Here is a 24,498-nt window from a genome sequence, read left to right on the forward strand (position 1 = left end):
CACCGAAGCTGTTCTTCTGCGCCCCGTTTTCTTTGCACGCAGACGCGAGTACGCTGAGTGCGGCGATGTGCCAGTTCAGTTGGCGTTTTCCCGCCACCGTGGTCGCATCTTGCACTGTGAGCGAAGCACCGTATGTAGGTTTTTCGCTGGTGATTATCACGAAGATCGTTTTGTTCAAATTCGAGCGCGAACGTACGCATTTAAGTCTTCGGAGGAATCCACTCTTGGGTGGCAGCTTCTGCGCAAAGAGGACGTGTTTAAGAAGTTCAACAGTCGCAGGCGTTTTGGATTCTAGGCGAAAAGCCGGCGCGGGCGGAGGGAGCGTCTGCACTTTGGTGAGTGTTTTACTTTTTCCTATTCGTGTTTGTGCCAGTCTTGTACAGTGTGTGCTATGAGGTGAAGCACGCATGTAAATATTTCTAGCAGGCAAACCAGCCTCATCGGAAAAAAAAAGGAGGGGGAGAGAGAACGAGGCTTGTCTCTACGCGGACGCTGGGGCCGATGGAACGCCAGCTCTTTTTTTAAACCGGTGACCGTTTTTGACGGATTGTTCGGCACAGTGCTGTACTCTTTCGATACGCTACTCGCGCTGAGACGGACACATTATCGAGATCATAATATGCCTCTGTCACACATTGTGGATTATTGAATCTGTGCAGCTCCACCATTTTTGCAGTGTTTGTTTTTGTTTCCACTCATTTTAGTGCCTATAGTTGGTAAATATGCTTCAAGTTTTCTGGGTAGTAATGCTTGTGACTTGCGCTTTGCTATTTATATTCACAATGGGATCTTTGACGGCAGCATATATTGTTTATCAGGGAGAAATGAACGATGTGGTAGTGCTGCCGAGCTGTGGAGGCGGCGGTCGATGCCGTCTAAGCAGTGCAAGACAGTGACAACTCATTTTAGACTAGAAATTTCTTGAGCTATGACGTGGAGCAGCGCACAAATGCCTTTGCTCTATTTTAGGTTAGTATATACCGCAGCTTAATTATGATTTATATTGTTTATTTCAGCATCACATGCGAGGAGTTCCCGGACGTATCAGCGTTTTACGCAAAGAACAGCCTGGCGTCATACCTTGCACATGAATTGAAATAAAGCAAATAAACAACCCAGCTCATGTTATGGGTTCACCAAAGATGCATATTTTTTTCTTTCTCATTAACGCGCATTTTTTATTCTGTGTTCCTTTCCCGCTGCGGATTAACAGAAAATGCTGCGTGATCAACGGTTAGCCAGGAGCAGGCACGAGGTGGTTTACATTAATGCAAAAGTAGCACAGCACAGGTCAGTCGACACATTCTATGTTCTGCTCGACCAATCAACAATTTAGTCAGTTTAGTGTAGGTTAATGGGTGAGCAAGTATAATAGGGCTTAAAAGATCAAGATCTGTTTTGTTCTTTTATGCCTCACTATGCTTATCATTAACCAGCACTGATCAGACAGGATTGTTGATTGGTCGGGCAGAACATAGAATGTGGTGACTTATCGCAGCTAGGAGATGTACTGTACTACTTTTGCATTAATGAAAATCACCCCGTGTCTGCTCCTGGAACACCGATGGTCGTGTACTATTTTCAGTTGTTCAGGAGTGGAAAGGTAGCAGAAAATCAAAAAGCGTCACTTGCAGAGTTTCTGAAGCATTTGAGCCTGAAATCAACACAATTTCAGTTGCGCGAATTCCAAAAGCGCTCTTAAGAAACACATGGGCCACTATTTCATAAGCGCTCAACAAGAGGTCAACACTGCATCATCCAAGATGTTGCCGATTATCGACAGACTTTCAACAGCGTGTATTGACACAACGCTTTCGAATTTCTATAGAAACCCTACATGCATTTTTGTAAGGGAAGCTCCGGAGACAGTACCTGGAGCCGTCGACTGGAGCGATGCACCGGGGTGTCCAATGACACAGGGCTGGCGCGACGTCTTTCAGATGGAGACTCTTGCATAGGCGATCGTTTCACCCCGCACCTCCACCAGAATGTCACGTACACGGTGATTCGGGGTACCAAGGATAGCTTTTATGACAGGGTGTTAGCCCAGAAACAACGGCAGCAAGTAGCACAGACGCAAAAGCGCAAGCGGCACTTCGTCGTGCTTTCAACTTCGTATTCCTTCACTCCTCAGTCATGCTACACCTGGCAACGCCAGGTGACACTATACACACGTACTTTACTTCAAGGATGTTCGGGCAAGCAAATGAATATTTTTTATGCGAGTGTTATTCCTTAAATTATTTACACGCTGCACTTCCGGTAACTGGATCTGCCTTGCTTCGCACCTTTGAAACATGTTTAGGCAGAAAGTTGCCGAGAGTTCATAGACAGCCTGTGAGCTGTATGCTGAAATTTTGTGAGTGTAGTTGTCCTCTTGACTGCCGTAGACCGAGGAAGAGAGAAAAAGGCGAATTCGCGTAGGAATAACAGCTTTGAACCGAATCATTTCGAAACAGTTCGTTCATTTTTTTTTTTTTTTTTGTGGTTGCCAAGTATACTTACACCACACGGCTAGATTGCTGCATATCGGATACTGCGCATGAACTACAATATGCAGGCAATATTGCTGGCGCTATTTCGTCTACGGTACACCTAACATCCACAACCTTTTCTTAACCCGATTACTCTTCTTTTATTTTTCGGAAAAACAAAAAGCCCTGTTAATTTTTTAACGTTACTCTTATGCTCTTATACTGTAATTATTCTTATAAGTGCGACCGTTTGCACAGTAAATATGGCTTTTTTGGCCCTAGTCTTTACTGCATCCAACTGCCATGCCACGAAGACGAATAATAAGGCGCTGAATAGGAAAAGGCGCCTACCTTCAGTGAGAGCAAAAAGAAAAAAATTACGAAAATAATATTTGCTTTCAGGTTCCGTGTTTTTGTTACGTTCTTGTTCTAAATTTATCAGCCCTTCACAGACCACCATGCCTTCTCATATGCTTCAGGAAAAGCTTAGAAAGCTGTCTGGCCAAAAAGGAACAAACCTGCTAAGGAAAACGTTTGGGAGCATTGCGCGCAGGACAGAATTTGTCGAGAACAGTATCAGGCGGTAATTAAACGAACTGTGGTTGCTTCATCGCGTCGAAACAAACGCATTACAGCCTTTGACACATATCATGAACAAACCTGCTGCTTCGTTATAACAAAAACTGAGAGAAGAGAGACCTTTATTTTGCAAGAGGATGAGCCGCGAGGGTCCTGTTCGCGAGGTTGACGAGATCAGTCTTGAGCTTACATATTCATCGTTGGCTTAGAGCCGACACCACTATCGCCATAATCAAGCGTGTGGGAAAGATGGTAGACCGTAGCAAGTATGCTACGACGCGTGTCTAAACCCGGCGCGGTGGTTTTTGAGTACGCGATGCGCTCCGTCTCGGCTCAAGCTTGTGCCACAAGTTGTATCCTGTATTCGTCCCCGTATCTTCACTTGAGTGCAGATTTACAGAAAGCGGTTAAACGCCATTACTCGCAATGTTGTGAAAAAAAGAAAAAAAGTGGGAGTACTGAGCACCGCTTGCCGTATGCCTAGGCACGAAAGTAGGAAGATAGGCAGATAGGAGTAGTGAAGTTGCGAGAAACAAAAAAAAAAAAAAAGTAAGAGACATGAGCAGATTTAAAAGAGCAATCTCCCCCTCGCCTCATCTTCTCCTCGCAAGCTCACAAGTCAAAAATGTTCTATTGGAAAGCCGAGTCTGCCTTCTCTCCTTCCCCTCAATATATGCCTCTGGAAAACAACACTGAATGGCCACTTTATTCCAGCTATGTTCTTCACACACACACACACACACACATTGTGTGTGTGCGTGTGTGTGTGTGTGTGTGTGTGTGTGTGTGTGTGTGCGTGCGTGCGTGCGTGCGTGCGTGTGTGTGTGTGTGTGTGTGTGTGTGTGTGTGTGTGTGTGTGTGTGTGTGTGTGTGTGTGTGTGTGTGTGTGTGTGTGTGTGTGTGTGTGTGTGTGTGTGTGTGTGTGTGTGTGTGTGTGTGTGTGTGTGTGTGTGTGTGTGTGTGTGTGTGTGTGTGTGTGTGTGTGTGTGTGTGCTGGAGGTAGAAGACGATGATGATTACCTGACCGGCTCTCTGAGACCGGTCTCTAATTTTCGGCGTTTTTCGAAGTTTTATAGTATTCAGTGTTCTTGTGGTTTGTGTCCTCAGCGTGCGACGACCTGGGGGTCCCTGGCCACCAGCGGAAGCACTTAAATTGACCTCCTAGGCACTCTGCGCCATATCCACGCTGACACAAAACACCACCATCAGCCGAACTCCATGCTGCACTGATGGCAGCAGAGCCATCGGCAAGTCAAGCGGCCCCTGCAGTGGCGGCAGCAGATCGCGACCCTGCGAACAAGAGACCACACGGAGAGCAAGACAGCGATGCGCCTTTGGGTGACCACATAGATGACATGGACCAGGCATCCTTCACGGTTGTCTCCTACAAGAAAAAGAGCTACTGGTTTTCCGGTTGTCTTCAGGCCCGAGTTAGGAGGCAATCTATGGAAAGCGAACCCTAACATCGTGGCTTCGGCAGTTGTAGCATCGGCTCAAGAAAAAGTTATTAGTCATCGTCTTAACAAGGACGGGAGCTTGATGATTACAGTTTCGACATTGCCTGCAGCCGTTTGATCACAGTAACTAAGCTAGCTGGAGTAGCTGTAGAGGCCAGGGTACCGTACTCTTACACAGCCAGCTTCGGCAAAATTCATAACGTACCTGTAACCTACTCAAACGAAGATCTGCAGGAGTATCTACGTGGCCAAGGTATTCTTTCAGCAAGGAGGCTAACAAGTTACATTCCTGAGGACGGTGGCAAGTTCAAAGAGGTACACCGTCGCTCTGTTATTTTAGAATTTTCAAAAGATGCACCATTGCCTAAAAGAGTCCCTCTTGGGTTCTGCAGTTACCCTGTAACTGAGTATGTCGGACCAGCAACACAATGCTACAAATGCCAGAGGCACGGCCACATATCGAAACAGTGTACCGGTCCCGTGCGATGCAAAGTGTGTGCGGGCCCCCATTCGCACAAAGAGTGCACCTCGAGAGCGCAACCTAAATGCTCAAACTGCGATGGCCCACACCCTGCTTCATACGGAGGGTGTGTTAAAAAGAAAGCTGCTACACTTGCACGCACAGTGGAGGGAAACCAAGCGCAAGGGAAACCGCCCAAGCGCCATGATCCACCACCTAACCCCGACGTGGTTTTTACGAATACGATATATCTATCTCAAAATCAGCCACCACAACGTGAAAAACATCTGATGACACACACGCGGCTGCAGCCAAAAAGAAGCGTGGGAAGACCGTGGGCTGTTCTTCATCAAAACAGCAGCAGCACTTCTCACAAGACACAACAAACAACCCCTCTGGTTCTGAGCCTAAGGCAGTGAAACGTAACAAGATCAGCGAAAAGCAGCAATGCGGAAGCGCCGAACAAGAAATCACGTGCCTACTGATCCCTATGCTGTTTGCCGCCATCAAGGCTCTTGTCCGCGCTAACCCCTCGTATCGAGGACTCCCAGAAGTATAAGCTGTCCTAGCAATGGAACCGTTGTCGGCCTCTAACGCTTCGCAAGGGCGTAATATCAAACACCTGTAATCGTGGCCTCGACAGGAAGAGCTTCACCACAGTTTACCATACACAACATCCTTCGCACATGCACTATTTTTCAATGAAACGCTCGTGGTTTACGCTCGAAACTCTCTGATTCTCGGCACTTTGTGCGAGCGTACCACTTCCCTTTCATAATCATCTCTGAATCGCGCGTAGGGGAAGCTTTCAGACTAAACGGATACTATTTTCATCATTCACAACGACCAGATGACGTCAGCAGATTGTTGATAGGCTTTCGCAAAGATATCCCGGCTTCCTTGGCTGAAGTCCTGCCTCACAATGTTAACGAATATGTGCGCCGTAACAGCAATTGGGAGACAACAGTACACTCTTATTGGAGTATACCTTGAGCCAGACAGGCCTTTCGATGCTTCGAGGCTTGGAAACTTGATTATAAGGACGCCCAGTCCACATATTATTTGCAGAGACTTCAATGCCGACAACAAAATTTGGGGAAGCTCACACTCATGTGCCCGAGGTGCCAAGCTTGCAGAACTTCTCGCAAAGCATACAAATTGAGCCGCTAAATGACGTCAGCATAACCTATCTCCGAGGCCTGGCGACTGCCAGCAGCATTGACGTGACCTCTGTAACAAGTTCAGCTGCCCACAACTTTGGCTGATGCACCGATCTTGAAGCACGTGGAAGTGACCATTACCCAGTCCTCATATCAGCTGTCTGCGCGCAGAGGGCACCAAAGAATTTTCTCATAAAATCTACAGACTCGGATGCACACAAAAACGCTGCAAGCAGAGGAATTACTGCTGCAACTTGGAATGATCGAGAACTAATATCGACAATGGCTTATTTCCTGAGAGAAAGCACACGAATCAAAGCTAAAAACGATAGCTTACCCTCAAATGACGAGACATTTCAAAGACTCTGCGCTATTCGCAGGCGAGCTGAAAGGAAAGCTTTGCGCACAAAAAACCTTGAGGTTTGAGGTTTTTAGCATCAAACCTTGAAGACCTTCGCGCCTGCCGACGGGCACAACGTCACATTCGACGATACCTGGATAAGATTAGTCGGCAGAGATGGCTTGACTTTTGTTCTACGCTGAATGTGGGCAGTAGCCAAAATTTGGCGGATAGTGCACGGTATGCGCTTCATCATTTCACAACACTATCTCTGCATGAACGAAAACCCATTAAAGAAGTATCAGGAATACTGCAGACTACGTAGACTACTATCAATGGGGTCAGGGCCTTCCGCACACTCCACAGATGGTCTGTCAGACATCCCCCAGACGGCAGTGCCAGCGATGGACCTACCTTTCACATTTGAAGAGCTATCCTCAGCTATCGCGGAATTAAACAGACAGACGTCTCCGGGTCATGATGAAGTGACCTATGACGCAATCGCAAAGCTACCTCGCAATTCCCGCCTTCGACTTCTGGAATATTACAATTCTTCCTGGATGTCCGGTGAGGTCCCCACGGAATGGAAGTTGGCGAAAATTGTGCCTGTTTTGAAATCTTCTAAACAACCAAAAAGTTACGTATCCTTCCGACCCATCGCCTATACTGAGCTGCGTAGGTAAACTTATGGAGCGTATGATCGGCAAACGCGTCACCTGGTTCCTCGAGAGCCGAAAGGAGTATCCTCAAGAAATGAACGGGTTTCTCCAAAATAGATCTGCGACTGATGATATCATCGCACTTGTCTGATTATTTGAAAAATACCTCCACGCTGCGTACATCCCGACAGCCGTTTTCCTTTACATCAAGGCTGTTTCTGACTCTCTGTTTCATCATGCTATTCTCGCAGCCTCGGCCAGCCTTGGCCTCGGTGGAAAGCTTTACGACTGGATTGGACACTATTTACAAGAGCGGCAAATTTTTATGACCACTCCACATGGTCCAACTCTCTTTCACGTAGTGAAGAGGGGCGCACCTCAGGGAGCTGTGCTCAGCCCTCTCCTGCTCAATATTGCCCTTATACATATAACAAGAAACCTTCCACGAGGAGTACGCATAACAATTTTTGCAGATGATATTTGCACCTGGAGTGCATCACGTTCGCGTAATACTACGCAACAACGAATTCAGAGATCGTTACTGCACATCTTAATGTACCTGGTTCCCCGTGGTCTTCGTCTCTCATCAGAAAAGAGTGTGGCTATGGCTTTCACAAGAAAAAGAATGACTCGATACCCACTCCTTTTGGGTGGACGGTCACTATCGTATGTACGATCACACTGATTCCTAGGTGTCATGATTGACAGTAATCTCTCTTGGGCACCTCAGATTAAAAAACTCCGCGAGAGAATTACTGCAGCGACACAGGTTTTCAGGTTCATGGCTGGAACACGATGGAGCAGCAACTGCCGGTCGATGGTACGGCCTGACGTTGAAGGAGCGTTGCGCTCTATTTACCGATGCTTCAAAGATCCTGTCCAACAAGCCAGATGATTCTTGAAGCCGCGCGGAACAACTGCTTGCGAATATTCCTTGACCTCCCAAAGGCATCCTCTACATCAGGAACACTTGCAGAAGCAGGATGTCTTCCGCTAGATTTGATTGCCGCTCAAGAAACTATGCACACCCGCTTCCGACATGCCCTTCAAGGGAAGAAGCACTTCTTAAACCGTGTCCACGTAACTCAATGTAACTCTGGCTTTGGTCAAGCTGTACAGCTTCTGCCCCTCCCTACTATTACTCAGCCACGAAATCTACTACCACTCACTTTTCCCCTATGGACATTACCGTCTCTGAAGGTGAATATGTATATTCCTGGCGTGGATGCGAAGAGCCGCATGCCACAGGCAGCACTTCTGCAAGCCGCTCTCGCCTACTTAGCCAAGGAATATACACAGTACACCCACATATTCACCGACGGTTCAACTATTCAGGACACTTCATCATGTGGCCTTTATGTGTCCACAACAAACCATATCCTGTCTTACCGGCTGCAGCGGAAGACATCAGCTACGACAGCTGAGCTCCATGGCATCAAATAAGCTGTTTTCTATATCCTGCGCCAGGCCCCCGGCCGATGCGTTATCTTCACGGATTCCAGAGCACCTCTGCAAATCATGTATAATCTGCTGAAGAAAACCAATCATCAGCCTGTTTCCCTTGACATCGGGTATGTGCATCATTTGGCTACTGCTGCAGGCCACTGCATAAGATTTCAGTGGATACCAGCCCACTGTGGCATTAAAGCCAATGAAAAAGCCGATGAAGCGGCTCGTGAAGACCACCAACATCAAAGATACATTCGGACCTACTTGACAAAATCTGATGCATCCCAACTTCCTAAAAAAATTTGCTACCTATTATACTGTGGTGTTGTATCGTAAGTAGGACGCTTGCTATGTTGTGGCTGATCGCGTTCGTCATGTCTGCGCATGCGCTGGCAGCTCACGCAGGTATAAGACGGCGCGCGTTCTCCATGTATACAGTAGTTGTTGGTTTGAGGCTGCGAGCGTGCACCTCGGGATAAAGCCTCCTGTTCCTGTTGGCCTGGCGTCTGGATACAACACTACCGAAGCAAAGTATCGACTTTGGAGCTTGCCGACAAATCACTATAAATTTTTTTTACTCGATTGACCCACATCTAAGGTCAAGACTCGCTCCGAAATTTCCTCGCCAACTAGAAACTCTTTACCACCGACTCAGCCTGAACTGTGCATATACAAATAGCTTGCGATACCGTTTTGGTCAAAAGAACAGTCCGCTTTGTGACAACTGTGGTTCGGTTGAAACTGTGCAACATATCCTATGTCCTGCGTACGCTGACGAGCGTGCGTACTACGAACATAGCATAAAACTCTCCCCAGTGCCTTTAACAATGGACATTGTTTTAGGTCCCTTAGCCTGCCCTTTGCAGCAGAGACTCGCAATGAACTTTTTATTTACGTATTTAAAATACATTGGACTTTTAGACAAACTTTAAGTTCACCTTGAATGTTACCCTTCGGCATTTTTCACGCTGTGAACTCTGTAAGCACATTTATCGGACTATGCATTTCACCATTTCATTTTATACCATTACTCCACGATGCACCTTACAACACATTTAATGGTCGCATTTTATCTCCCCCTTCATTTCTTTTACAATATTTTCCTCCCCAATCCCCCTTCCTACACAAAGTAGCATGTCAGTGAAATTTAAACGCCGGCTAAAATCTCTGTTCTTCATTAAAGGGTCACTCTCTCTCTTCTTCACATATAGGGCCCAAAAAATTAGGAGCGGCTCACTAACTCTTTCGACCATATATGACCTCTTCATTGCGAACATTCACTTTTTTTTTTCTTTTTGGAGGGCCTGTTATGCACAGTTGGAGCAGAATCGCGATTTTATGTTAGGTAGAACTAACATTAGTTAAGCCTGGGTAACGTTCAGAGTTTCATTTCTTGCGCAGAGAAGAAAACCTAATGAAATGCACGTGCGCTTTTGTTAGGAGCCCCGCATGCAGAGACGCAGTTAATTGTCTAACCTGTTCGCAGAAGACAAGCACTTGGTTTGTACTTGTGGATGCAACTGCTGGTTGCACAATATAGCGCGTGAAGGACTGACGAGATGATTCGGGGCATTGTCCATCGCATTGTTCTGTCACGTGAACGAATCACCTGATGGTGCAGATTAGTCTATCGGATGTGAGCACTCTAGGGCGGAATCATATTTGCACATGTGCAGAGTAGGAGAATCGCCGGTGCGGTCTGCGGTTTGCTGCTATACCATGGGTCCTGCGGTCACCGACGGTCTGTCTTTCGCTCATGCGTATAAGTAGTCTATACATGGCGAATAAAATTTTAATTGAGAGTCAGCGCTCGTCCTGTGTCGTCCTTTCTTCAGTCCCCGTTTTTTCTCGCACCGTTTGATACGATATAGAGATACCAACTTGTCCAAATCGCTGCACAGGCTACTGTTGCTGCTTCCCGGTGCCGAGGTATCGAGACAAGTCTAAAGGAAGGTATGCGTATATACGTGGCACAGTGGGGTCAAACAACAAGACTGACTATGCGAGAATTCGCGAACAAAAGTGTTCCTAACCTAGCGGGCAGCGGCTCCGGCCAGGATGTTTCCCAGACACATGCTTTGCGTGCGTGTGCGCATGTGTGCATGTGTGCGCATGCGCGTGTGTGTGTGCGCATGTGTGTATGTGTGTGTGGGGGGGAGTAGTGAGTGGGCGGGCACGCGCGTGCGTGCCGGTTTCTTCCAAGTATTCGGGGCGTTACATGCTGCCTTTCTGCCTTTCTGCAGGGTGTCAGGCCTAGTCTCGCCATATGTTACCGCACATAAGTAACTGAGGTGCTGCAGGCAGGCTGAATCATGGCTCGGTTTAATGTCACCAATCGCATACAAACCTTTATCATCAAGCAGTGCTAACAGTCGAGTGCTTTCGACCATATACAGTCAAGAAGCCCCGGTAAACGGTCCCAGTTGGCGTAATGCTAGTGGTCTGAGCTGCACGCTCATTTGTATCGCACCTAATTGATGAAAGACTTTATTTTTTATTTACGTATATCCCCATGATCACCACATTATAGAGGCAGCTGTCTGTAACGTGGACAAAGTTTTCATGATGACTATAAACAGAAAATATTTTTTGTGGCCGTGAAATCAGTTACAATTTTTGCGTGAGAGTAGAACAAAGATTTTGAATAGCAATTCAAATTTTATTTTTCGTTCATCAACTCAAAATTATTTTAATAAACTCGCCACTGTGTCTTAGTGGTTATGGCGCTCGTCTTCCAAGCCCAAGGACGCGGGATCAAATCCCTGCCGCGGCGGTCGCTGTTCGATGGAGGCGGAAAGCAAAGCACCCGTGTGCTGTGAAATGCCTGTGCACGTTAAAGAACCCCAGGTGGTCGAAATTGTCCGCAGCCATTCACAATGCCTCCCTCGTAGCATGAGTCGCTATGGGACGTTGAAAACGCTATAAACCAAAGCAAACATTTATTTTACATCCTGGGTGCTTATAACGATGCTTGAAAAAATTTACTCGTTTTATTTACTTTGTGTTCTGAAGTGAAAAACTTATCATGGTTTTGCTTGACATTAAGGTAACACTCTGATTATTATTCTGATAACCTTGTATGGCTTGATGCAACCTCTAGGACTCACTTGTGGACGCGCTCGCGTGCATTACTTTCGGTTCCACGCGAAATGCGCAAGAGGCTAGAGCCACGTGTCCTCCAGCCGAGATTTCCACTATTCTTGTCATTTAAGTTCTCACTCTTCTTGAGTGGCTTTAATGAATACTGCAACAAACCTTGTGAAATGCTCTCGCACAAAAAAAAAAAAAAAAAAAAAATTAAATATATAATTGTTTTTGGCGCATCTTTGGACAATAAACTGAGTGTTTAAACGGAAGGGAAATATATAAAAAAAAAAGGCTTTTTAAGGTATGAAGACGGCTTTGGCTGCACACTCTTACCAGTGGTGGCGGAGATGAGAAAAAAATAAAATAAAAGGTCGATAATTTTATTTAGCTTGCCGCTTAACTAATTTCTGATAATTAGCATTTTATATAGTGGAGACTTGTAGCTGGCTATTAGTAATGCTAGTCATATCAGTCTTTAGGATTTCGAAACGCGACAACACTTGGCGTTGAGGCTGAACACATATATCGGCTATCGCGCCAAAAGGCGCGCGCTTTCGAAAAACCCGCGTTCTAAGCACTGTCCCCACTCCATCACTTCATGGCGACTAGGGGTCTTCGACTAGGGGTCTTCATCTGGGCCCCCTTCGGTCCTTGTTCAGTGCCTCTTTAATACTATGTAGCCATCTTCTTTCTCTCGTTCTACCCTAAGAATTACTTTGTATTTCCTCTTCACTGCAATGCACTAAGGCCTTGGTGTGAAAGCATACCAACGCCTGTTTCTACGTTCGTAGCAGCTCACTCTACCAGCTGATAGGGCACTGTCAATAAGCCACCTGCATATCTTGCAAGTGCATTGTACCCACCTGTTTTTAATACTACCGTCCAAGCTGGTTGCAATGAATTCACATAATCAAGAAAAATGACTCCATTCTGTCGGGAGTGCGATTTGTGCGGAATAAGCGGCAAGGCACGCAAAAGCGTTTTATTTATTTATTTTTTTAGAGGGGGGGGGGGGCGAAATGCACTAGAAAATTTAGTGTGCTGTAAATTGGAAAAGGAGGAGGTATCGAAGCGAAGTGGTCAGTGGGACCTCCTATAACAAAATCCCATCAAATCAAAGTTTATTTCCCATCTAACACTACAGATGCGCAGAAAAAAGCTGCCCTTGGGCAGCTTTTTTCTACGATTCCTCCATCTACGATTCCTCCATCTACGATTCCTCCATCTACGATTCCTCCATCTACGATTCCTCCATCTACGATTACTCCATCTACGATTCTATTTTTTTATAAAAAATGGCGAGAAAACAAACATAAAAATTTTATAATCCATGAACAACACAGCAACCATACATCACTAAAATAAAGAAAGCAACAGAACAGTGTGATTATAAGTTTGCTAATAAACATGTTCTAATGCTATTAATGAGAAGCTGACTACTAAAAACAAAACGGCATGCTTGTGTGTAACTTTACTGAAGCGTTTAAAAAAAAAAAAAAAAAAGGACATTAAGAGAATCAAAATAACGTTCGACCCAAACAGAAATTTAGCATTAGAGAGTTTTAGAATAGTGGGACTCTATTGATTAGGTGAATAGGGTTATTGCAGGGCGAGAGTACGCATGCTCAGAGTGGTTACCGCACTCCCCGCCCTTTAATCGCAGGTTTCCGCGCGTGCGCATTGTCTACCCTCGATTACCCTATCCCCCTAATCGGTAGGTTGCCCCTACTCATATTCCGATTCTACCTGGGTAACTGCATGCACAGCAACCTTGCCCAGTAGGCTGCAGAGCTAATGTATAGCATTCGGCGAAAAATGCGCCGCTTCAGTATACCTTTAAACTGTGACGTCTTCGTATACGGATGTACAGCAATTGTCTAGTTCTTTTTTAGTTTTTTTTCTAGTTTTTTTTTTACCATACTCTTGTCGAAATTGATTAGCCAGGCATTGATCACGACCTCAGCCATCCTCGTCTTCTCCTTATTGTCACAGGCGTATGTTCCGCATAAGGCATCAGGCGTGTGGCCACTCACACTTTCCAATAAGCAAAACCTTTCGTTTTTTCGGAGCCATCGACATCGCAACAAAAATTGCGATTACATGTTCTTTGGAGCGCTAACCACGCATTACATGACACTTGCCGCTAGAGAAAGGTGTGTTTCAGTAGGTTTAGTCTTGAAAACGAGTTCGTTTTTGTCCGCGTGGAATACGCTGCGCTCTTTGCATTTGTCCAAGAAATCAAGCAGCGTCTTTTTCTGCTACTCGGCGATCACTTCTTCAATTTCCGCAGCCACGCTGGGCTGTGCGCAGATGTGAGAGTCGAGAGTGGAAGGAAATCTCTGTTTCCCTACTATGAAAGGCGGCGGCCTTACGCGCTTTGATGGTGAATTCACAACACTGCAATTGTGGTGGTAGACATCATGCTCGACATGCAATACACTGTAGCTTGGTGACAAGTTGGAACTCAACGCAAACGTCTGTTGTGAAAAGCGTGTATTGAACCAAATTCTACCACAAATTTAGTTCGCTCTAGGCATGTTGTAATAGGGCACGTTTGAGAAGATGCATGCTGATTTAAAAAGTGCAGTGATCACAAAAATTAGTCGCAACGTCTATTATACCCGGCTATCTATTTTACCCGGATCCGTTATAACGAGCGCCGGAAGGTATACACGAGCGTGTATACCTTCATCACTGATCATTGTTCTCACGGTGTGGCGCGGTCGGTAGTAGGGGATGTTCAAATGTGATAACCCCAAAAAGCTCTTGACCACATCGCGGTGGTATTCTATTTCGCTTGTTCAGGGACCACAGAAATTTTTTTACTGGTTCACCAAACGAAGGGACGTGCAAGGTATTAGAGCTAGATTCCTTTAGCCAAGCGACATCTGTAGAAGCGCGCAGCATGTGGGGCGCCTAAAGCCTCTGGGATGCCCACATAATTATCGCCCGCGTAGATCGAGAAGGCTCGTGAAAAACCCAGGCATTGCGGACTGAATACCCGCCGCGAACGGTTTTCCACAGACCTTGGAAGACGTGATGCGCTTTGAGTGAGAGCAGTGTATTTCTGCACACGTAATTCCCTATAATATCGACATTTAAATGACGTCGCGAAAGAAATGTGCAGAATTCCAGCGTTTTTTTCTTCTTCTCTCTTTTATATTTGCTGATATGTGGCGGATATCGATTCAACACACTCCACCAGAATACTATATCTACAAAATGAAAAAGAAGCGAACGCCAAGGTGCTGAATATCAGCTTAAAGGATGAGCTTAAGTGTCCCCAATAATGTAGCACCTTACACTGATAGGGCGTGATAGGGGAATAATGTAGCAGGCAAAAGAAGCTTCCGCCGTTGCTTTCGCAATTCAACTAGGGTTAACCAGAGTTAAACCACACCTATTTTTTTTTTTTCTACGGACCGAAAGACGTTCAATGAAGGAAGATTAAAAATAAAACAGCGCGAAACACACAGACGAAAGAATAGAAACACACACCACAAGCGCTGTGGTGTGTGTCGTCGCGGCCCGAAGAAGTTCAGTGGTGAGCACGGCGCTGCGGAACAGCGCTCGTGCCGTCTCTTTTTTGTTCTGGTCCTACGTTGTTCGCTCTGTTTTAAAAATATGGTAGACATATTACACGTCATTAATATTATTATTAATATTGCAGCAGGACAGAGGAGGATACGAGCCAGACGCCACATTCGCTTGTGCTGGTCTCCAGTTGCTGCCAGCATTGCTCCAGCTGTGTTGAAATCGGCGCTTTCACCTGCTTTCACTGCAAGGCCCTCTGCCAAAGCCAGCCAAATGAGAAAAACGAAAATGTTAATTGGTGTGCAGTAGATGTGCTAACATAACCTGTGCGCATCGATAAAAAATTCATTTACAAGTTCCTAGTTTAATAGTGTTGGCCAAATTTTCGCTTGTCGGTGAAGGTCACTACTTTGATCAATCGAATCTCCAGTTTCGTTTGCACAGGATGGTGGCGCCATCTAGGTGAAACTGAGAATGTCTCAGCAGCTGCAAGCCCAGAGTTCTCCGGCAAGGTACGCGAAGCGCCGGCATTGGATTGTATCGGTGCGAAAGCTTGCTGCAGAACGCTTTGAAAATCTCTGCTTTCTTAGGAGGTGTCTGGTCTCATCAGATTCCTGTGGTTGCCGTCAGCGTTCTGAATACAACGCCCGCAAACTTGGGGAAGCCTTCGTTATGCTGCAAGTTTGGTTCCGATCGCCGCGTCGGCTTTCATTCATTCATACAGCGTGAGCGCCTGCAGAATGAAGCTCCCCAACGAGAACAGCAAATACGAGGTGAGCAGCTCTACTTTTCAAGGAGACCGACACAAATGACGTGCTGGTCCAGTGCGCCTCTTGGTTGCGGTGTAACGTTTTTCCCCTTATTATCTGCTGTGTAGATTGTGGTTAGGCGAACCTCAAATAGGACCTTTGCCACAGCGGTCAAATGCACTGGAATGAGTTATGTCCAGAGCGTTTGAACGCGTACACACACACTTAAAAATTGAAAAAAAAAAAAAAAAAAAAAAAAAAAGAAACCTTAACCTTGGAGAAACGAGCTTTCTCTGCATCTTTTTAATTGTCGGTAGGTGACGTCTTCAGTTAGTCATTTAAGCGGCGCGGAAAGATACACGTGCATAGAATAAAAAAAAAAAAAAAAAAAAAAAAAAAACGGGAAAATGTAATCACGACTATCACTCGACATTGCGTCTGGGCGATTCAGTTTCTGCGCATCGAAGTCCGCGAATTGATATCTTGGATAGTGGCCAGTGTTCCTGATTGCCACGTTTATCGTTCAGGCTAAAAATGCAGTTTTTTTTTTCGCTTTGAGGTTTCACTGAAGTATATGCCATAGCGAGCACACTAATCGATATAATTGTCCGCTTACTTCGCTTTCCAGGCAAGTTAATTTCGGACATATTTCCTCTCGCCCGAGCTGCCGGCATCAACCACGAAGGTAAACCTGCGAACTATCGAGCTATTCACATTGCCGTTATTTCCTCGTTACTATATAGACCGACAGAAAAAGGTTATGGGCACTTCGCCGAGCTCGAATACTATATCTGTAGGTGCACATTATCATTTTCCACTTAGTTTTTCCTCCGGCTGAGGTGCTCTTGCAGCTGTGCGCGAAACAAAGCTGGTGCAAACCGCGCTGCCGTGATTGAGGGCCTTATGGTCCCATTATTTTCCACGCCTTGCGCATCGATGCGTTCACTGTGTTGCACTTCTTGAATTATGCGTAGTTTGAGGCTGGTTATTCACAAAGCCACCTTAATTCACTTGCCGTTTCGAAAAGCAGCCTAGCTTGTTGCAGACAGCGCAAAGAGCCTGTCTGGCCATTTGAGATTATTCCCACAGCGTTGGAGACGCGCCAGGAGTTCAGTTAGAGCAGTTCAAGATCAAAGCGGTGAGACAAGAAGGTTCACCGAATGGCGGCTGTGGTAATCGACGGCGTTTCTTCATGAACATAGTTTTTTAAAAAGCATATATATAAAAAGCAACAAATAAAGTCAGGTGTGGCCACGCCCACGGGCTATGCTAGCTGCTAGGAAGAACGTCAGCACCTATCCGAAAGAGCATTTCCTAATGTGGGTCCTGCGATGACGGTGCATGCGAGGGTGACCCATATTGATACAGATTGCAGCTAGAGTTCGTAGCTCTTGAGTTTAACGTCCGCTATTGACACGGAGTCCAAGATAAAACACAAGAGTGCTCTCTACATCGGCAATCGCCCCTGTAACTCATCAGTGAACCAGTTCACGCCTATTTCACATTTTGGATATGATTTTCCTCACTGTATACAGTAGCTCAAAGGAGACTGGTTCAGAGCATTGCGCCTTGCACTTCCTGCCTACTGTCCTCGAGTATGGTGGAGCGTGCTACGTGGTCACGATAAATGTGACATAAACAAGGCTATACTAGGATCAAACTTAGAAAGAAATGCGAGGCGTGTGTATTACTCCGCTCAACAGTAAACGAAATCAGTTTTTGAAATTCGACCATGCCAAATAACTCAGAAGCATCGATATTTTTTAGCTTAAAATTTGGTCTAATACTAGTTTTTTGTCGAGACAACCAGAAACTTTAGCAGCGGATTACTTCCTGCCACGGAGGGATTGTGTGGGGCGGTTACTGCAGGCATGAGTCGTATCCGGTTTTAGAGGCGGCCGTTGCTTCAGAGTAGATAAGCTCGACTTTTAGTCCTGCATAGTGTGGTACGAGCCGAGGCATTAGATTTTTATTTTTTTAATTGTTATTTTTTATTCCTTCTTGCTGCAGCGTTTGTTGATAGCAGTCCTCAATCTCCGAGCTTCTTTGCGAGTCTGCTGCTGTTATCCCCACCCCGTGTACAGTGTCAGGGAAACACTTCGTGACGCCGTCTTCACTGCTTTCTATGCAAAAGCTGCGCAACCTGTTAAGCAGCTAGCCAGCTAAGGTTCTGGCGCAGGGTGTCTCTGTGCACATCCTCTCTAGGCAGTAGCCAACGCTGTGTAAGGTCACTTAAAAAAAAAAAAAAGAAAAAAAAAACGGAAAGAAAAAGGAATGAATGAAGAGTGGGAATTGGATCTGAATGTTTGTCCTATGTCGTTGATACAGATCTATTTGCTATTTATTCTGCATCGAAGCTGGTGTTGCCGTAGGCTGTGAATGAATATATGCAAATATTGTTTTAATAGCTTTGTAGGTTTTGACTGCAAAAACCTGGCGCCAATTTCTTCAGTAAGGGTCCGCAGCATATACAGGGAAGGTCAGTAAAGCAAATAGAGAAGAGGAAAAAAAAAAGCACACAAGGCAGTACTAACGGCGAATTGCGCAAAAGAATTCACGCACACAGTGCATAATGGTTTAATGGTAACCGGCACATCTGCGTCACGAAGCGCACACAGCTGTTTCGCTTCTTAACGTGACATTTTGTGAAAGAGTGAAAACTGTTAGAGCTCCTTCGAGTTTGCGAATGTTTGAGAACGTGTCTGTAAACGTGAGGTGGGCGTGTCCGGACGTAGTCGCGGCGTGAAGGCCGATGAATACCAAGTTATGTGTAGAACCTTTGAATGCTGCGTTTGCGGTTCCGATGCATGGGTGCTGGTTTATCGCGCCACAGTCTATGCCAAGTTAACCAGAAATCCCCCCCCCCCCCCCCCATACTCCTGCACTCACTAACATACATTCAGTTTATTTCGCCGACATGGTAGTCTGCCTAAGGAGCTGATTGCAAAAAAAAGAAAAGAAATTACGCTTTTTAGGCCCTACGACACGCAGCAATAGATGGTTTCGTATTAATTTTAGACGTCTGCCTTTTTTTTTTTAAATTCTGCTAAGATGTGGCTGCAGTGGCATTTTGGCATTTTATTTCCGTCGAAATGCGACCGCCGCGTTCGCGATCCAAGCCGCGACCTCGTAGAGCTTGCGGAGGGAGAGGCCCCGGAAGAAAGGGGGTGACAGTAAAGACAGCGGAACTGGACATGCTATTTTCAGATGAGACAGGAGGGAGCGTGGAAACATTTTGCAGGACACAAAAAGGAGCCTGTGTAGAGTTTCCTTGAGCAGCTGGCTGCGTCGAGGAAGACAGACACGGAGTTAAAATCATTGCTCTGCGAAGCAAGCATGTGCTGCAAGCGTACTATTATATATATATATATATATATATATATATATATATATATATATATATATATATATATATATATATAACATAAGCATATTCGAAGAAGTGTCGATCTGCAGGAACTACAACGAGAATTGGAACAAGGGTTCGAAAATTAGAATCGAACTGATGTGATCGACAGACGCGCACATGGCGCGTCCCTTCGCGCACTAAACATAGTCTACTCGACCGCGCGTTTGAGATGAATAATTGAGATGCCCTCACTCTAAACAGAAACTAGAAGAGACCATTGCGGCCGTTGTGTCCTGAGGATGGTGGGCCTCACGGGACGTGGGCCGAAATAACGCTTTTCGAACTACTTCGCACTGCCGAGACCAGTTCCGTTCAGCCGTTGCTATTTCTAGACAGCAGAAAAAAGAAGTGTTCCTCGCACGTCCAAGCGACTTTGCCCTCTAGCCGTTATCTCACGAGCGCCCCTGTTGGCTCAGCGGCCACTTGCACATGCCTTACTCGGTTTGCTCAGACGATGTTGCCGAAACCCGGCAAGCGACGCTTTTTTCCAACTACAGGTACACTGCCTTGGTCGCCAATGAGCTTACCGGCACGTTTTCTTTTAATTTTTTTTCCCCCTTTAAAACACAGGCTCGTAATCCCTACTGTTTTTGTTTGTGTTTTTCCTCTCTCTCCTGAACTTCCAGCACTGAGCCGTACGGTTTCGCTATCTGCACTGACCTCCTTAGATATCTGAGAGGTCAAGGAGATCAGGTGATCTGCGAGGGCTTGAGTGTTCAGTTCGTACTCCTGGCGCCCGCGGTCAGTGCGGTCGCTGTACTGTGGCCGGACTTTTTTGTGGTCTTGGCGTATCCGCCCTGCACATGCTTTCGGCGAACAGAAAAAAAAAAGAAGGGGGGGGGGGGGGGGGGGGAGGATTTACGCCTGACGTATGCTCGACTAGACGCGCATGGCACTTTTTTTTTTTTTTTTTTTTAGCATGGCATTTTTGCTCGTGTAATTTGGCTTTATTCGTTAGTTTTATGTGTAAGCGAGCTTCTCCTTGGGGAGATAAATTTACTATACCCCTTTGGGATTTTCACTTTTAAATGTTTTCTTTGCTGATTCTTTCTGAGGTATTCAGCCATTTTTATCTTCTTTCCTTGCAATCTGAGGCATTTTCATTTCAGTTGTACAATCTCAACAGTGTCACATTCAGTTGGTAAAGAAGCAATCCTCTGGTAACTTAATGATGTCTTGCTATGTCCCGTGTTCTTGCGAGCAAGCCTTGACCGGTCATTATCCCCAAGAAAAACGCACACTCAGTCCAGAAGGCGGCTTCTCGTCATAAGCGAAGTATCGCCGAAAAAAATGAGCCTCCTTAAACATATAAGAGGCGCCGTACAAACCATGATGTTCGTGCTCGCCCGCATACAAAAACACTCATGCACCCACGCATACACACACAGATCCTCTGCTCCTCTCGAAGGCCTGGAGAAAAACAGGCTTTTCTCTTGCGATTTCAGCATTTTATTCGCAGCAGCACGTTGCGCTGCCGGCTTCGTTTTGCACAGACAAGGATGCGAAATCCCAACAAGCGACGGCTTTTTCCGGCTCTGTACAGTTGCTGCTCTTCGAACTTTCCTGGTCGCAGTCATTTTTTCTTTATCTGGCGCGCTTTAAAGCCTGGCGTTCAAAACTCCTCCCGTTCCTTTCCCAGGAAGGTAATATCCTACTATCCATCATACACGCAACGAAGTTATGTTTTACGTGAGCCCGTATACAGCTGGTTCGGTTGAAAAGCCTTCGCCGTATCCCAGCTGCAGGATTTTTCGGAAGTGTTCGGAATGTGGTAGTAAAAATGGAGGCCTGTAGTTGAGGAGGCGTGTCCCTTTCCTTACGGCGCGGTTCAGGAGTACGCCGTGAACTGTGACGGATACTGCACCTACATAGTTTCCTATAAACCAGTTTACAAAGGGGCTATCGCGTCTACTTTTTAAGTGAAACTTGAGCTTCCTTCAAATTTTTTATTATTTCATGTTTTTTAAATAGTTAAATCTAACGCACTTTCAAACAGCCGCAACGATGTGAGTAACTTCATTTACAAACGTGTGGTGCATGCAAAAAAGAAGAAAAAAAATGTAAAAGAAGCGATGCATTTTTGAAAAAAAAAAAGTCACATTAAAGCTAAGAGGGAGGGACTGCAGCCAAAAACTATCCAGGGCAAAAGCTGGGCTCTAGCTCGAGTTTGCAGACCCTTTTCTTATTTTGAGTCATGCAATGCCTGCGGACTGGATCCGGGGCTCGCTCATGCGCGTCGACATGCGTGCTTGACGCCGCCGTTACCGTTCCCCGCGACGATGAGTCTTTCGGCGACACCCGGGTAAAGTTGTGTCACGACTAGCGCCGAGTGAAGTGGACCCGTCAGAAGGTCGCAGCATTGTTTAATTCAAAGTTTGTCGTGAGCCGTTCCAAAGATTTGTTCTCATTATTTCGCCCCTAATGTGATCTTGAACACAACGGCAATACACATATGCGCACAGAGAGATGGTGTGACATCTCTGGCGTTCTTTACGCGCCGCAAGCTGCATCGACTGTAAAGTCCTCAGAAGCGTGTCTCCATTTTCCATGCCACTCCAGGCTGTCTGTTTAGGACTCGTGGGCAGCGAACGAACTTGCTACCGTAAATTGCTCTTTTGAGTCGCAGACCTGCGGGAGGTGATCGAGCTCCCCCACCTCCACAGTTTAGTTTCCGCGGGGAGTCGTCAAGCGGTCATAGCCACGCGCATTCGCGAAGGGTCTTCGTTGGCCTATAATTAAACGCTCGCACTTGGCTTGTCGTCTCGTGTGTGCCCTCTTAAGTCCAACGCTCAGGTAAACCCTATCGCAAAAAGCTAATTTTGTCACTATATCATATGGCAGCATTTCCCGGAAATAATTACTTGGAGGTTATGTTTGGTTTGGTTTATGGGGTTTAGCGTCGACTCCGGCTATGAGAGCCGCTGGAAGTTATTTATGTCTATACTGCATACGTAACCTTATTCGTGGCCGTTGGCAGGATATATCACAGTTTTTTATTAACATTATTGTTTTCATTCCGTACTGAACGCTTGCGGAGCATGACTCTCCGCTTGCGTTTCATCCTTTAGGCATGGACAGGTTTTCGAAAGGGAGGCTTGTTCGTCCGACCGTTGCTGTCTGTGCTGCTGCGGACGACGACATATGTCGCAGAGCGCCGGTCGCACGCAGCAGCTGCGACTTGCGTTCTTCGACGAGCGTTGCCTTCTTCCCATGCATAAACAGCTTCATTTGGATAGACGTCTCCATTTTCATATCTCTTCTCGCCACATCTTCACCCATCGCGGCACTCTTATCTTCTCTTCACCTTCCATAGGCCAGAGTGGCAGGCTAGTTATTCAACTTCACGACCGACTTCCCTGCCTTTCTTTAAGCACTCATCTCTCCATCTGTCTGCAGCTTCGGCTGGTGAACCGGGCCAGAGGGGTGGCAAATTTATCGATTTATTCTGTTCATTAAATGTTTTTTTACACGCACGCTCGCGCGCACGCGCACAATGCACGTAGCTTGCTGCTCCGGGTTGCGGAGCTCTTGGCAATCTTATGGGGCGCCGCATAAAACACGTCCGTTGTCCTCTCGACGACGGGAGACTAACGAGCGTGGCTGCACGCGCCAGCGGCCCCTTGATTCGAGCGCGTGCCTGACCCGCGAACGCTTCTCAACTCCGCCATCCATTGTGTGCGCCGATGGATGGAAATGCTACTCGTAGCCTCTCCTAAGGCGTGTACGCTACGCTGTCGCCTACGCGGCGTAACGCACGCTCGTTCTGTTACGCGCGCGTAACTGTCTGTATGGACCCGTGTTTCTTTTTAAAAGGGCAGGCCGGAGCCGATATTCTCCAATTGTCAGGCGCGCCTCATCGCGTACTCGACGACAAACTTGCCGACTGGTACTATCTTTATCACGATTAGCAGGAACGCAGGAGCGCGTGTGACTTAGCCCGTGAGAATCTATTAAGGGTATTCAAGCTTCGCATACTATCAGCGCATTCTATCGGGATCCGGAGGCACCAGCGTGTATGTATGCGCATTTCGTTAGCGTCAGAGGTCGCACGCTCCTGGGTTCCAGCTTACCGTGATTAAGATGTACGGACACTTAATTCAGTGACCCGCGAATAGAGGTTTGCACCATTCGCTTTCTCGGAACCATGTTTTGCAGTACGTATAGCGCCAAACAAATTATCTGCTCCGGAATAGCGCGCGAGTGCAGTGCACGAATGGTGGAGCACTTGTCGCGATTACGTTCGTGCTGATTTGCATGGACGGAAACAAACGGAAGGCAGTCAGGTCAACCGGATGCCGTGCCTGCGCGCACATGTGGCGCGCACGAGCAGGCTGATAACGGGACAGCTCCTTAGTTAGGGGGGAAGCGGAGCAGGGCGCAGGCTGTCGTCCAAGATTCACAGAGGAGTGGCTCCACGGTGGAAATAAAATTCCTTCCACGTATAGCAGGATCAGTGGTCGACTTCCTGTCGCTCTCAGCGAAAGCTTTATGTTTTTAAGCGAAAAAAAGGAAGTACTTTTTACAGTGATTTTCTTTCAATTAATTGGCTCTATACTTTTGTCAGAACGTGTCTGTGGCAGGCATAGTCCTGTGCTTCAGCTGTGGGACTTGTAGATTTACAATTTGCATGATTCGCTATTCGGCATCATCAGCGAAACTTTACCTGTACTGCATAAAAAAGCCCTCTTCTACTGATCTCGAATTAACCCTGCGCTGCGCCAGCCGCTTCCAGCTAATCGCTGCAAACTTCCTAATCTCATCCGCCCATATTGCTCTCTCTGGGCCCTTCCAGTCTACTCCGCTACTCTACGTGGCTGTTGTTTAACCGCTGTCCGTATTACGTCACTGGCCCATGCTTGTTCACTATTCTGTATCGCAGCTAGAATGTCGTTAATTCGCGTTTGTACCCTCCGTGGTGGTGCAGCAGTTACGGCGCTTGACTACTGTACCCAAGGATGCGGGATCGAATCCCATCCGCGGCGGCCGCTTTTCGGCGGAGGTGCAATGCAAGGCGCCCGTGTGCTGTGCGATGTCAGTGCACGTTAAAGAACCCCGAGGGATCGAAATTTCCGGAGCCCTCCACTACGGTGTTCCTTATAGCCTGAGTCGCTCTGGGACGTTAAACCCCACAAACCAAACCA

The 24,498-nt window shown here is 46.6% G+C and overlaps 1 protein-coding gene across 5 annotated transcripts in view; it reads left to right on the top strand.

The window, feature by feature from the left end:
- Nucleotides 1-24,498, top strand: part of LOC146205934 (oxidative stress-induced growth inhibitor 1-like) — a 148,011-nt gene that overhangs the window by 20,197 nt on the left and 103,316 nt on the right. For 3 of the 5 annotated variants that reach the window (XM_084590599.1, XM_084590597.1, XM_084590602.1), the window contains exon 1: nt 15,687-15,972. The exons of 1 other annotated variant lie outside the window; for it this stretch is intronic. The gene's annotated coding sequence lies outside the window, so the exon portion shown is untranslated. Of the gene's footprint in view, nt 1-15,686; nt 15,973-16,576; nt 16,634-24,498 lie in introns of those variants that run through there. One more of the 5 variants, XM_084590598.1, reaches the window with a different exon arrangement.

Source organism: Amblyomma maculatum, chromosome 1, assembly GCF_055883805.1.
Source record: "Amblyomma maculatum isolate TAMU_Amacu chromosome 1, ASM5588380v1, whole genome shotgun sequence".
Lineage (NCBI taxonomy): Eukaryota > Metazoa > Arthropoda > Arachnida > Ixodida > Ixodidae > Amblyomma > Amblyomma maculatum.